The sequence below is a fragment of the Ischnura elegans genome, chromosome 3, assembly GCF_921293095.1.
Source record: "Ischnura elegans chromosome 3, ioIscEleg1.1, whole genome shotgun sequence".
Lineage (NCBI taxonomy): Eukaryota > Metazoa > Arthropoda > Insecta > Odonata > Coenagrionidae > Ischnura > Ischnura elegans.
Genome location: NC_060248.1, coordinates 29,443,040 through 29,457,624, shown reverse-complemented (window position 1 = coordinate 29,457,624; position 14,585 = coordinate 29,443,040). Strand labels below are relative to the sequence as shown.

The following is a 14,585-nucleotide window of genomic DNA, read 5'->3' as shown; positions in this document are numbered from 1 at the left end:
ACGTAAATATAGCCCCCAAATTATTTTTTTTTTAATTGCTCGGATTCTTAATAAGTTTCATAACCTGTCTCTCAAGAAAATAAAAATAACTATCTATAAAATTCCTATGTTTATGAGTATTACGATTTTTTATGGTTTCGTCTTGCATTTTATTTGATTTTTCACCTGAATTTGATTGATATGTATTTGGGGTGTCGGATAGCTTTCAAGTTGTCTCTATCGCGATACCAAATTTATTTTTTGTTTAAATTCCTTCAATATCTACCGGCAGATTGCTGACTTCGTGGGTTGCGGAACTACATCACCTCTTCCTGATACTTAATTTAGGCAAAAGTGTTTGGTACCTCGTTATGAAACAAGTCGGTTATTGTTGTGAATTTACCACCATCTTCCTCGTCTCCACTCGGGTTAACAATTCGACGTTTTTGACAACTGTTCTATCATTCCTTTCGATGGTACCTACCTGAGAACATACGGAAGTATATAGGAAAGCTGTGCGATGAAAGAATGTGGATGTTCAATTTCTCTATTTATTTGTGTCGGTGATACGGTGGGGGGTAAAATAGTTATGAATCTGCATGTGATAGGACCAACCGGTGTGCTGAAAGTAACCGAGGCGAAAGAAAATGTTTTTCATTTTTTGAAATGCGAGCCAGGAATTATCTTTTCCGCTTGCGTCACGTTATGCAATTAATTTAAACGCTGACGTTATTTTTTGACCGCGAGATGTGAATTTATGCCCGAGCACCAGCTGGTGGAGGTTTTGTAAAGCCGTATAGGTGATCACATTTCACGGCGGGGAAATGTAGCCGAGATGCAGGGATTGTATTATTTTTTACCTTATGACGCTTCTCTTTCGCCCTTGTAATGAAGTAACCAGTTAACGGTTGTTTAGAGCGAGCCTCTGCTAATGACGTGGGCGGTGCTCTCTCCACAATGTTGGCTCCCCTGGATCCGCGTGAGTGTGCGTGTGCAATTTCCTGCGTGCGTTTTGTGTGCGCGTGCCCTGCGGCAATAGCGATTCTTTTGTTTTTTTCCCCTTCCGGCCGGCTTCCCCCCACTCCACCGTCCATTTTGTTAAGCCGATTTGTTAAATTGCGACGAAATGCGCGTAAGGAAGGCCGTGGCGGAGAAAAAAGATGGAAAAGAAAGAGGGCGATGGTCGCTCTTCTGGATTAAAAGCCGGACCCGAATGGGATTCGCCCGCCGCTGCTTTTGTTGTTGTTTTTGTCGTCTTTTTGCGTCATTTTACCCCTTTTTGTTTCCACTTTTCGGTGGCGTTTTAACTCGGCCGATGAATGGCGTAATTTGCAGAGGGCCAAGTGTTCGCTCATGTTAACGGGCACTCTTAAAACACACGCAGCCACTGCGACCCCCCTCCCTCCACCTTTTTCCCAAAGCGATTTATACTTTAGATCGTTAACTGGAATCTTGTTTGGATAAGGCGTGGTTCCTCCGACCATTCATCAGGATGAGCGGGCGCTCCCTCGTCTCCCTCCCTCCGAACCACCCAACGCCCTCCACACCCCCCTTACACCTCCTCTCCCTGCCCCGTGTGCTTTAGCCAAATCTGCATTGTATATCTAGGGGCTTACAAAAGCGGCGCAGTCTTGTTTGACGGTGCGATTTTGGCGCGCATTGATATCCTAGGGCTTTTGCTCTTTCCTCTCCCTACCGAAGCATTATGCACCCACTCCTAAATACTAGCTAGCGGTGTATGCGTTTCATAAAACTCTTGTCTCGTTGTCTTTGTGCTTGCTCCCTCGGATCGCGCTAGGTTTGTACTGCCGCATTGTTAAGTAGGTGCATTATTTTCTCCCGCCGCGTACTTTTTGGAGGTTATAAACTACGGTTGACGATGCTGAGTTTTATTTTCTCCCTTTTTAGGATTTTGCGAGCTCCCTTTCCCGTTCCAATTGCTTTGTTTCGTCCTCGCAAGCGTCCTTCTATGTCTATCCGGTCTTCCTGTTTGTGTAAAGGCTGAGAAATACCATTAAATACCATTTGTTCATGATGAAAAATATTTATTTTTTATACATTTTGTAACTATTCATATTTCAACCTCATATCTTCAAACTAATAGTGTTAGATTTCAATTGTTGAGTACGAGATGAACAATGAACTGGAGTGAAATATGATTTGATACTTTCCCGGCGAATGATGTGGGTAAACTCTTCTCGAGTTTCCCACCGGGTTAATTTTTCCATGATGGCCAACGTTTCAAGTTCCGATTCGGGGCTCATCCTCTGGGCTGAATGTTGTTTTATTTGTTTCACATTCAGTCCTGAGGATGAGCCGGAGATGAGTCGGAGCATGAAATGTTGACCATTATGGAAAAATTAACATGGCGGGAATCCCGTAGAGTTTACCCTCTGAGACGCCGAAAAATCTCTGGGAATTGCATATGTACTGAAAATATTTTGAAAAATGGGGGAAACATCGAATAGACTTGATTTTTTGTGGTTTCAATGAATAGAAAAGCAATGCGTCTTTAACAGCCTTTGGCTTTGTCAAATTGTCAGAACAAATTCTTTGTCAAATTGACGTATTATTTTTTATGAAAAGCCTCCGTTTTTCCTCTTCCATTTGCCCCCAAAGAATTCTCAATACATGAATGAATTATCGTGGGAAGTGAGTGTATGATGGTTTGCTCGCAGTTGTTGAGTATTGCTCTCTCTCGACTCTTCCACGTCAAATCAGGGGCGGACAGGAGTTTCCCGTCAATTTACTTGAGTAATCGCGTCCGTTCATGTGTTTGCCTGCTGCGTATTGTCGTCATCACACGCTGTCGCAAGGGCGATGTGGTGTACGCCTTCACAATATTGGGAGGGGAAGAGAGAGGGAGCACCTGTGTAAGACTCGTCGCAATATGTCGTCCTTCACGTGATTACGGCAAAATAGGAGAGTCGTACGCGTCGTCCTCGGCGCGCGGGCAGCGGGGCATCGCATGTGAGTATAGGCGCAGCATGCGAGAAAGGGTTGGGAGGGATAAAAGTGAATGTGTGGTCGAGGAGAGGCGAGGGGAATTAAAAAAAGGGAGTGGGGCTGGACGCGCTCGGGCTGTTCGCAGATTGAGGGTTGGATTTGAAAGAGGGAGGCGAGACGGAGTGATGCCACAGGGAACTTTTAGTGCTCCATAACCCCTTCTCGTCATTCCCTCACCCCCGTGACATCGCGTAACTTGGCCCCTGCTTCCTCTCGACCAGTGTATTTCCTCTGCATCAATTCCCTTCCCATAGTTCCTCTTCAGTCAGTAGGAACCGTTAAAAAAAATAAGATAAAATCCGTTGGCTTCATTTGAGCCGGGGCAGAAGTGTCGCTTTCCCGATATACCTTTTTTTCTCTTCCGTCGAACTCAGGTGAGCATCCCTCTCTCGACGTGCCCCGTCGTGGAACGAGTGGAAAATTTACAAAAAAAAAAAATGGAAAAATAATGAAGGCGTTTTTGCCGGATTTTTCTGCTGCACTCACGGTGTCGTCGGGAAGTATTCGGCAGTCCAAGTGTCGAGGTGGGACGGACAGTTTTAAAAAATCGGCGTCATCGAATGTTTATTTTTCAATTCCGGAGTCCCTCTTTTATGTCGAGAGTTCAGTTTTTTCCCTCGCCTTCTCCCCGGTTCACTGCGGATTGAATGGGTTATCAAAAAGTGTCTCCTTCGTCCAAATTTCGAATCCTCCCGATGTGCCGTTCGTGACACTTGACGATGGCTCTTAAGAGTGGATCTTGGCCTCCTTCATTTCTCTCTTTCTCCTTTGCTTGGCTTTCAGGAGTTTACCCTTAAGTGTTTTGCATCCATGCACGCCTGCCGTATCCACCCCCTCTCTCAACCCCCATGCCCTCGGCATCCCTTCCGCAAGTGTTCTCGGAATACCCTGTTTTATTCATTCATTCGCTGGCGCTCCAAAAATTTAATCCGCGATCCAAATGTTTCGACAGTGTGGGATCCCCTGCATATTCTTCACATTTTTCACCAATTTGATTTGATTTTTTCTTCCCGAAGCGTAGGGACTACACGCACCTATCCTCTTTAAGTGCCCCGTGGTGGTGACGGGTTTCCATCCTCCACGACTCAGCATCACTTAATAATCGGAATATATCCTATTTGAGACATTTTCGGGGAATTCATTCTGCCAGGTTGCGCAATGGTTGATTCCCAAATGTTTTTGTTTTAGAATTTGGCTGTTCACTCATACAAGAAATTGGAATTAATTAAAATTATTAGGCCTACACTCTTCCAGCATTTATCCCTTTTTAACTTTGACTTATCTCTTCAACTCACAATAAGGCATACTCCCTATCATTCTACCCTTAAATACTATTATTTTCCTTCCACCCCCTGGTTAATATTGTATAATTCCCTCTAAAACGGATTTTAATATCCCCTTGCTGCTCAGTGCTCCCTCCATCCTTCTCTCTCCTTCATATTTAATCCAGTTGTAGTTCAATGCAATAATGCAAATGATAGATAATAAAATCTACAATAAAAATAATATAATAAATATTAAAATAATAATTATAAAATACATAAAATAAATAAAAATAATAACTAATAAAATAAAAAAATATATATATAATAAATAAAAATAATAACTAATAAAATATATAATAAAAATAATATAATAATAAATAAGGTAAAATGAAAACCTAAGTCAAGTCAAGTCCGTGCTGAAATGTTGTACTGAACTTATATCGTGGTAATTTTCTCGTAACAGGGAAATACGTAGTTTAATGTGATTAGTGCAGTCAGTACTCCTGCTAACACTTTCTGGCGCTCGCATAATGACGCAAGTGTCTCTAGTGTTGGTTACTGATACTGTTTTAATTTTCGTTTTTACATGCTTGTTTAAGTTCTATTCGTACTATTCATTCGATCATGGACTCGCTCACTCTTTTGTTAGATTTTGATTTCCTAATTGAAGGAATGAAACTAATACTATTTTTTCGTATCGGCTAAGTACCTATGCCTCGATTTTCTTTTCGTTGATTTTCATGATAAGGTTAAATTTAATCATAATGAATATCAGGCGGATGTCATTAGTGTAAACATCATTAGGTTTTGTTCTCCCGGTGTGACTAATGAAATTTATTTTTTATTTTCCAGGTAAGGATTACAGTCAAACGGCAATGAGTGTGTCTGCTGCAGAATTGTTCTTACGCGTGAGTTCTTTCCATGAAATTTTTTTCATATGGGGCTCGGAATTATTTCATTCTCTTCCCGTGAAAATTGGCAACATTACCTGTAGAAAACCGATTAAATTTCTATTGTAATTTATATATTCACCTCAAATGCTCTCTCATTCAAGTACCAAATTGCGTATTCTGGTACCCTTTGGGCGTATTGATGCGTAAGCTTTCGTGGGGAGCATGATGATTTCTCAGGTTTACCATAGGCTAGTAATTACTTAGGATACCAATGTTTCCAGGACTATGTCCTCCATGGTCTTTTTGATAAAACGAAGAAACTTTCCAGGGGCCGTATATCATGGGTGGGAATCTTTTCGAAGTCAATTGTATGATCTTTGTCAATCGTCTCTTCATTTCCGTCCACTACACCTTCTTCAAACCCACCACCCTAACGCCTGTAGTCTATTTTTGTCTTTTTTTAGTTGTGTAGTTTAGTTTAGTAGTGTAGTTTATTTATGTATTTTTGCCTCTGCATCCGTTTTATCACCGTAAAACGCTCCACTCTGAAGCAAACTCTTCTTTATCCTCTTCTTTTGACTCCTACGTTATCTTTTTCTCGTGTGTGCTTTAATTTTTTTTAAAGGAGTCCTCCTTTGCTATCCTTGATTCTCATACTGATGTGTTTTCTGCTACGTTCGAGCCAGATGGAAAAATAATCACGTGCACTAATCTCCTCGGAAACTTACAAACTTTGTCGGCCTCGGTGGCGGCGGGGTAAAGTCCTCGCCTGCCAAACATGAGGTCGCGGGTTCGAGTCCCGCCTGGTTAAGTTCCCCTTATCCAGGGCATGGTTGTTCGTGTACGTTTCATTGTTGAAATTGTTGGAAACCCCGATTTAAAATGGCCTACGAGAGCTGTATTCGGAGGTTTGGGAATAAAATAAAATAAAAATGGATGGCGCTTACTGGTCCACAAGAATTAATTTTGAATCCGTTCACATTCACCGTAAGCATTGGCCAAGTTTCTTTACCGTGCACATCGAAGCTCCATATCCTGCCAATTGCATTTTGGTGCGATTTGTGACACATTTGTGTTGTCATGGTCAGCCCCTGACTCTAAGTGATCTCCTCGAGATTAGCCTTTGCACTTTAGTATTCCTTGTGGTGGATTTTATTTCATCAGAAGGCCGCTGCCACTCGGTCACCGTTCAGGTGTTGGGGGTGCCCGGCCAATTCCGCGGGGACGGGAGTTGTTGCTCGCAAGAGGTCCCCTCTCCTCGCCTTCCTTTTGGGACTTTCCATCGCTATGACACCACCTTGGTGCCGTTCCAGCCGCGCCCTTTGTGCCGCGCCCTCTATCGGGCGATGGCAGGCGAAGGGATGCTCTCGTGGTCGGAGAGGTGTATTGGCACTCTTCTGGCGAGGCTTTCGGTAACCGGAGCGCAGCGTTCGTCCGTATGTGTGCGTGCGCAGATGTCGGGTGTGGATTGCGTGTGATCTTGGCGACGAGGCCCGCCGCTTGCGAACATTTCCCGCCATATATTCCCATTCCTACCCCTCAGGGCCTTCCATCAATTAGCCCCAGTCTGCTGTCACGACCGCGAATTTCGGGTGGGGTCCGAAAGAGGGTGGGTGGTGTGTGACTCTGGAAAACGTTTCGAGTGGCATGTGCCGGCTGGTGGATTCTGGGATTTGGGTTATGTGCCCGCACTTGTACATCATATGCAGACTCGGCTCCGTGGATTTTTTTTCCCTTGCATTAATTAACCGGGTTAGTCTCCTCTCCCGCCCGCCGTGAAACCACCCCCCCATTCGATTTTCACGGTCTGCAAAGGATCGAGCCAGTCTTAATTAGGGTATTTTTGCAGGATGCGCGGGTGACCGGGGTTGGATCCGTCCGTGGGGAAGCTCACTTTTTGATCCTTTGTTTTTACCCCAATCCTTCCCGTGTATATGTTTACTGGGCTCACTGAATTGTGACTTAATCCCGGCCGTTAGAAATAGCCGACAGTACATCGTGCGTGGTGGAAGGATGAAGCTCGTTTTGCTTTCCAACCCCTTTTTTTCAAATGGCTTTGCTTTTTTCGTTGCTAGCGGAGTCTGTAGATTGGTTGGGTTTATCGAAACTGGTTTTACAATTCTGGTGGCTCTCTCCCAATTCACGCTGTTGGAAAAAAATGTTTCTAGCAATCCCACTCATTGAACGACTCTCCCCTTCATTAGCCGGTCGCATGCCGACTGAGGGTGTGTCGTGGGCAAAACTTTTAGGTGGTAAGTTGATTAATGCATTTCGTATTCGGGCCTCCTGTTTAACGTTATGAGGATTAATTACATTTGATGTCCCGCGGGATGGCGATTTGCGTTTCGATCTTCGACCCGTATTTATTCATTGAACTTACCACCGCGAGGGCGAATTGCCTCGAAAACCCTGTTAAATTTTAATCTCCCTGGATTATGCGCTCTCGGGTCACAACACTCTGGGATGAAGATCCGCAGTCTTACTTTTTTTTATCGTCGCCCTCATACCCCGGTCCCTGCACATGGCCCCTGTGCTTTCGTTTCGGGGCCATTAAAAAGTGCCACTCAATGAACGTCCGATACGGTTCCGTTGACGAAGTCTCAAATAAATGCAATGCAACATTTAATCGCTGGGGTTGTCATAGCTCATTATCGTTTCGTATCGTACGTTTGGGAGGAGTGACGATTTTTTAAATCGAGAAATGACTGATTGTCGCCATGCGATCAAATGAGAGTTTTTGAGAGTTTCTCGTTTTCCCATGGGAAGTATTTAAATGCTGAAGTGAGTGCAAATTGTAGGGCAGATGGGGATGAAATGTAGGTAAAAAGCCTCTTTTATTGGTTCTCTCCTATATGATACAACTCATTAGTAAAATATACTCTTGCCTATTGGCGCTGGTATTCAAGCTAGAGGTGGTGGTGGAGTAGTTGATTTTATATGAGATGAATCAAGGACCTTTTTTGTGCTTGAAATGTGTTAGTGTCTTTGAAGTGCCTTTGTTCGTGGGCGAATGGTAGTGATGGTGTAGATTATTTTTGATGGGCGCCAAATTATGACACAATCGGTAACATTGGCATCTTGGCGGATAGAACACCTTTGAATTGCATTCATTAAATTCCAAATATGAATACGGAAATTCCTATATAGATGGCCGTGAATACCAATGTAAGAAATGAATTGTATCAACTGTTGTCGTTATTCCTTCTAAAAGATAATTGAAACGTATACCGAGCCGATCACTTGATCTCATGTTATGAAGTATATCGTCAAAATTTTGTAGTTTCTTTCGCTCAATTTTCTTAACAGCTATTCTCTATTCTCTAATGGCTTGTTTAGTTATTATTTGAAATCTTTCGTCATCTGCTGTTAGTATCTCTTTTGAAGTGTCCCTCTACCTTTCTTCCCCTCCCCCTGTCCTTCAACATGTTTTTTCATCTGATCATTTTCTAATGACTTGGCCAGAAAAGTTGCCCTATCTTCCACCCCAAGGTTGTCAAAATATTTCTCTCCTACTTATATTGGAATTTCCACATCACTCGAACGACCTTTCCATTTGATCTTCATAATTTTTCCGTTAGAGTACTTTATGAACCCTTTCTACCTTGATATATCTTCTGCTGTTATCCGTTTCCCCTTAAGGCATGGTAAAGTGGGCATTTGTTGGGATTATTCGTTCTTAGCAATCAGTTTGGTTGTTAGGAACTATTTTTTTGTTTGTTTTCGACAATGCGTAGAGTTGGATTGCATTGCGTATATCTATTGGTGGTATTTAAGTGATAAGTTGCAGCGTGTAAAACGCCGTTAATTTGGTTATTGTATGGGACCAATAAATGAGTTAAATAGGCATTTATTGCTGTATTTATATTGGAGATTTATCGATGATATGATGATCGGTTTCCGGCTGTCCCAACGAACGGATATATGTGAGCTCCGTGATAAATGTGTGACAGACCCCATCCGCTAATGGAAATAATCTCTGTGTAAATGCGCGAGAACTTAAATTGCATATCCCTTGTAATTCCATTTCTATTTTTTGTCGATTTCATATTTGCCATTACGATTGATTATCGCTTTCATTACAATATTTTGTTGACTCCGTGCTGGATATTTTCATGGAATTATATACGAATTTATAGGGATAAAAGTTGGATGATTACTATATTTTGAAAGTTATGGTCTTTAGTTTTGTATTTTACAATTTCTGCTTGGGAAATTTTTGGTAGTTGAAGTGTACTATGTGAAGCTAGCGATGTCATGAATTTTCATTGAAGTATTTGAGTTTTCTATGTTCTTACTTTGAAATTTATCTCATTTCTGTTGTAATTTCTTGAGAGCATAGGCATAATGATACCCTCCCGTGTTTTCTTCAGCTCTTGGTAGTTGCTCGGTTAAATAAAGCTGCGTGGTAATAATTCCCAGAAATTTGTCTTCGCGTTTATTATCCTTGATGTCTCTTTGCTGATCAGAAGTCTCTTGACGTAATGAATGGTAAATTAGGTACATAGTTGTTCGCAAGAAGTAGATACATTGAAGCTCTTCGCAGAGTTGTAATCCCATCATCTTTGCTTTGTGTGTTGCTGGAAAATTATTGGTTCATCTCAATATTGGATGGTTTTGCATCTCTAAAATTGGGATTGTCGGAAATTGCTCTCGTGGCTTCAAATCAAATTCTGGCCTTTGCATTTTGCAAATCACTTCCCAACCCTAACCGAAGGATTTAATGAAGGATCATCTCTTCAGTTGTTGTCCATCATCGATTGTGGCGCATGGATTTGGCAGTGCACTTGCTGTTTATGCACGCACGAATAGCGCATTATAGCGTCCGCTTTTAAGCGCTCCCTCGTATTTGGGGCAATTAAGTAAAACAGCTTTACAAGGAACGTGGTGCACTCGGCGTAAATTTAGTGCGTAATCTTTCCGGCTCTGCCGCCATAAATTTCTTTGATACTCTTGTTTCCCGTGAAGGTCTGGCTATCATATTTCCCCCATCCACGAAACTGGAGGGCAGCCAACGGCGGAACGAATTGAAAATCTCTTCCTCCCCCCCCCCCTCCTCTCGAATTATCGGTTCGGACGGTATGTAACCCTGGGGATTGATCGCTGATTTTTGAGTTCGTGCGATAATGATTTCAAAGTGTTTTACTTCCCATACTCCTCCCCCCTTCCCCTACACTTCTACTGTACCATCCCTATTGTCCCCGATGCTTCGCGGCTTGCTGCCAGAGCCAAGATTGGCGGCGGAGGTCGACGTTCGAATTAATTCCTATCCCCTCCACCCTCAACCCCTCCTCTTTGCTCGATTACTCATGCACTGTGCATTTACCCGACGGGTGAATTGTTTGTATGTGCTTGCCCTTTGATTCAGAGCGCGCGAGTGTTTTTTTTTTCAATTTTGTTTAACCTTTCCCTCCCACTCTCTCGCTCTTTGTGATGCGCTGCATTCAATATCCGGGGCCCCGTTATGCTCCACCGTCGCGGCCCGCGGGAGCGGGGATTAGTTTAATTCGCCGCATTACAGGTTAATTTTTGTTCCGGGCGGCTCAGAGCAGCCTCTCCTCGCGGCTCTTTCCGCGGAAGGCATCGGCTTCGACGGAAATATTCCTCTCTCTCTCCATATCCGTCAATGATGATAATTGGTAATTTCATCAAGCCCAAGTAATAGTCGCGGAAACGCTGATTAGTGTTATCCGCGGGAATTTCGGAGGATTGGCGAATCGGTCCTCGAAAGCTACGGCGCCCTTAACCGTGGCGCCGCTCTGAATTGCGCTGCTGGAGCCTCCACCCCATCCCTCCTCCGCGCTAAATTTTCGTTCCTCTCGGTACTTGAACCCGAAAGCGTGACGCCTCTCGCATTTGCCATCGAATGGGCTCTTTTATTCCTCGAAAATTTTTCGCCATTATATAGCCTATGTTTTCGTATAAATACGCAAGAAGCTAATATTTTCGGATTGGTAGTTCTATTCCGCTGTTCTTCCACTTTTATTTATATCGCCTGACTGTTGCTGAATCGCCGTCCTTGTAGATGAATAACAGGTGATGTTTCGCCTTCCGACGTGAGGGCAACATTCTGTCAATTTTTAACCTCAACTGATAAAATTACCCGCAGGACTTGATGGATTTTTTTGGGTTCTCTTTCATCTATAACCCATATATTGAGCCTACGTTTGGAAATTTTTTTCAGCTTTATCTTTTTAAGCGCCCCTGTTGTAAAAAATGTACATTCCGATACTCGCTCAATTTGTGACTCAACGATGTCTCTTCAAACACGACTGCTTAGTATTTTAAATTGACTTTGCTTATCATTCTCTTTCTTTTAAATAAAAATAAAAAATAAAATCAATTTAAAAGAAAGTCCTAGTTGTTGCCTTGTGTACAATTATTCCTTAATGTTTCTCTCTACCAGTCATCCATCGATACCTGCTAGTTTTTAGTGCAATGAATTGAATGGTGTCAGCAATGAGGCCTTAAGACCGTTGGAGGCCAAAACCGTTCGCTTTCGATGTTCCATTGTGCCAATCATTAAATCAGAGGTATTTTTTTCATGTAAGTCGACCAATTGATTGTGTCTTGTGTCGACTGTAATTGATGAACACCACCCTTAATTTCTTTCTTCTGTTTGGCATTTACCTTATCTCCCTCTGTGTGATTCATTAAACATGCTCTCTTTTTTCCCTAACGAAGAAACTATTGAACGCCGAATCTAACTAGCTAGTATGCTGAGACGGTACGTATTTGTGGATGCTGTGCTTTTGTGTTGTATTCGGAAAGCCATGTCTACTCATCGCTGAGGGATTGGCCCGAAACCCAAGCGAGATTACTTCGCATATTTCTATTTCAGGTCCTAGTCATCCTCAATAGTTCAATATACTCATAGGATATCTTCTACCCGTGGCTCGCGCTTGTGAAAATAGCCTTATTTAAGATGGTTTAGCTATGGGAAACGCCGAGATGCGAAAGGTTGCGGCTTCATGCCATATTTTCTCGTATCTGATTGACTAATGTGCCCCGTGCGATGAGGAAGGGATGGCTGGCTGTCGTGGGAACACAATGAAGACGAGCCCAAAGGGTCGAGCCGAAGGTGAGGGCGTTCTTTGTTGGTGCGGTGACGAGGGGTTACATCGCGACACCGTGCTCACAGGGGTTAGTGGCAGAATGTCGGAGGTATCGTTATGTGAGAATGCTGCCTTTTCATTATCCATCCCGCGCGGTAGGAGATTCCCTCATCGCCCGTGTTCTTTGGTCTGCTCCCCGGCCGTGTTTTTGAGTGTAACAACATCCGCCGCCCGTAAATAGGCGATGTGACTTATTGTTGCGTCGAGGGAGTTTTCGAACCGAGCGGGGGAGGGAGGCTTGTGATCCGGGACAGAGAGAAACAAGCCGTGCTCGGGGCGTGAAGTAGGTATCTTTTGTTGGCATAGTATGAGTTTCATTTTCCGCGCTGAAACTCTTCCTTTGTAGCCTTTGCCTATTAGGCCGACCAGCCCCCTCTTCATTGTTCCTTTGTCTCGCGCCCTGTGCTCTATACCGCCCGTTGTCGAGTCGCCCGTGGCAAGCTGCCGTGCGAAGAGAAGCTCCTTCCACGATTCCCAGCATCCGCGAACGCTCCGCGTGTTCATCGCCAACGACGCCTTCCTTTTTCTTCTTTGTGCGTGAATTCAAGGAAGGCTTTGAATGAAAACACGTTACCTCCTCCGTTTTTTGTGCACATGTTCGCCGGATTCAGCAGATACACCGCCCCCTTTTGCGTTTTGTTCGTGCTCGATTCACAAAGCGGCTTTCGTGCATTGGAATGAAAGTTTATCGTTTATCGCAATCCTCGTTTGTAATAGTCGTCGTTGCAATTCATTCTGGTCATGTTTGTTTTTATTTTACGTGCATAAACCAAAGCATTTGCTCATTTGTGTCTCTGTTTACCTTTTCATTGTCTCCGCATTGTATTTGGTGTGCATATTCGTGATTTTCCAAGGCCTTACGAATTGGTTTTACCTCAGATTCATTTTAGTATTTCTATTAACCTTTTTTTCTAAAAATTCTTTCTCTCCATTTTAGTTGTTCTGTGCTATTGGTGATCACGAGTAGTCTATTTTTATCTCTATATCTAATATCAGTTATTTGACCATCAGTAATCGTGTTGAGATATGGAATCACCCTAAACACCTTCATAGAGAAATTTGCTTTGAAATATTTGTTTTATTCGATCCTATTTAATTAAGCATTGTCTAGCTCACGCTTGTGTTACTGTATGCATCAGTTTAATGGGAAATCTTATTTTTTTCATCGTGATGCCACGGTAAGTGTGCATTAAAATGAGTTAAGGAAGCTTGTATCCATTTTCTCCTTCCTGCTCTGCAAATGTGAAGTCGAGGATGGTTCGTAAATTACAGGGTTGTTTCAAGCCAGGAAGTTAGAGGGAAAAGCTTGGAAATTTCAATTCGGGAATATTGTAAGAACCCTTTAGTAATTTGTAATTTTTAATCTTGTAAGAAACCTTCCATATCCGGTTGGAGAATAATGTATCCTCGAGCACCGGAGAGGATTAAAATTATCCTATTTAAGGCCGAATGAATTCCAATGACTGGGATTAGTTGGAAATAGAAAAAAATTCAAAAATGGATCCTCCTGAATATCAGCTGGCTTGTTCCGCTGGTTTCCTGCTAGGAGTGCTTGGCAACAAGTCTGATCGCAAGTTTCTCGTTTGGCATATGATTCCCTGTTATATCCGCAACTTTAGCCTTGGAACATGTGGCTACTCTTCTCTGCTTTCCGCCTAGAGAGAGGGAGTAATTTTTTTCGAAGGTCTGAGGTTTTGAAGGAGATTTGATAAGGTGTGATGGACGGAGGGGAATAGGAGTGATGAATTTCGAGTCATGGTGGGTGATGGGAGGAAACTAATATCTAGATGAGCTGCGAAGGTGATGGAGAATGTGGATTGAGCTTCTACTATGGGGTGAGGTGGGTAATCAAAATTATCTATGAAGGCAGGATGTTGTGTAAGTGAAGAAGGGAAAGGAGGAGTTGAGGTTTCATGGATGGAGTAAGCGGTAATTAGAGGAGTGATTTTTGACATTTCTGTATGTGAATGTGATTAGGCGGGGTGTATTGGAAAATATTTCTCTTCTGTCTACCTACTTCAACCTCTCCTTGTTTCCAGATGAGGCATCCATAAAAATGTTAAAGTGGAGTATTTTAATAGCCGTCATAATAGCCTGTGAAATAGCTCGCAGCTGTGTACCCACGCGGGCACAGAATGCCTTCCCAGTACTCGCTCTATCCAAACCAAATTGTCCTTTGAATTTCTTCTGAAAGTGTCCTCTCCTATCTCGCCGATTTCAAGCTCTTCGAAACTCCTCTTCCTCCCCGACCACTTCACCCTCTCTATTCTCTTCCACACCCACATCTCGAACGCATCCAGTCTTTTCTCGGCCTCCCTCCTAAGTGTCTG

General features: G+C 43.1%; 1 protein-coding gene across 1 annotated transcript in view; it reads left to right on the top strand.

Annotated features, from left to right (window-relative positions):
- LOC124155154 (nucleolysin TIAR-like) overlaps positions 1-14,585 on the top strand; it is a 458,155-nt gene that overhangs the window by 359,686 nt on the left and 83,884 nt on the right. The window lies entirely within an intron of this gene.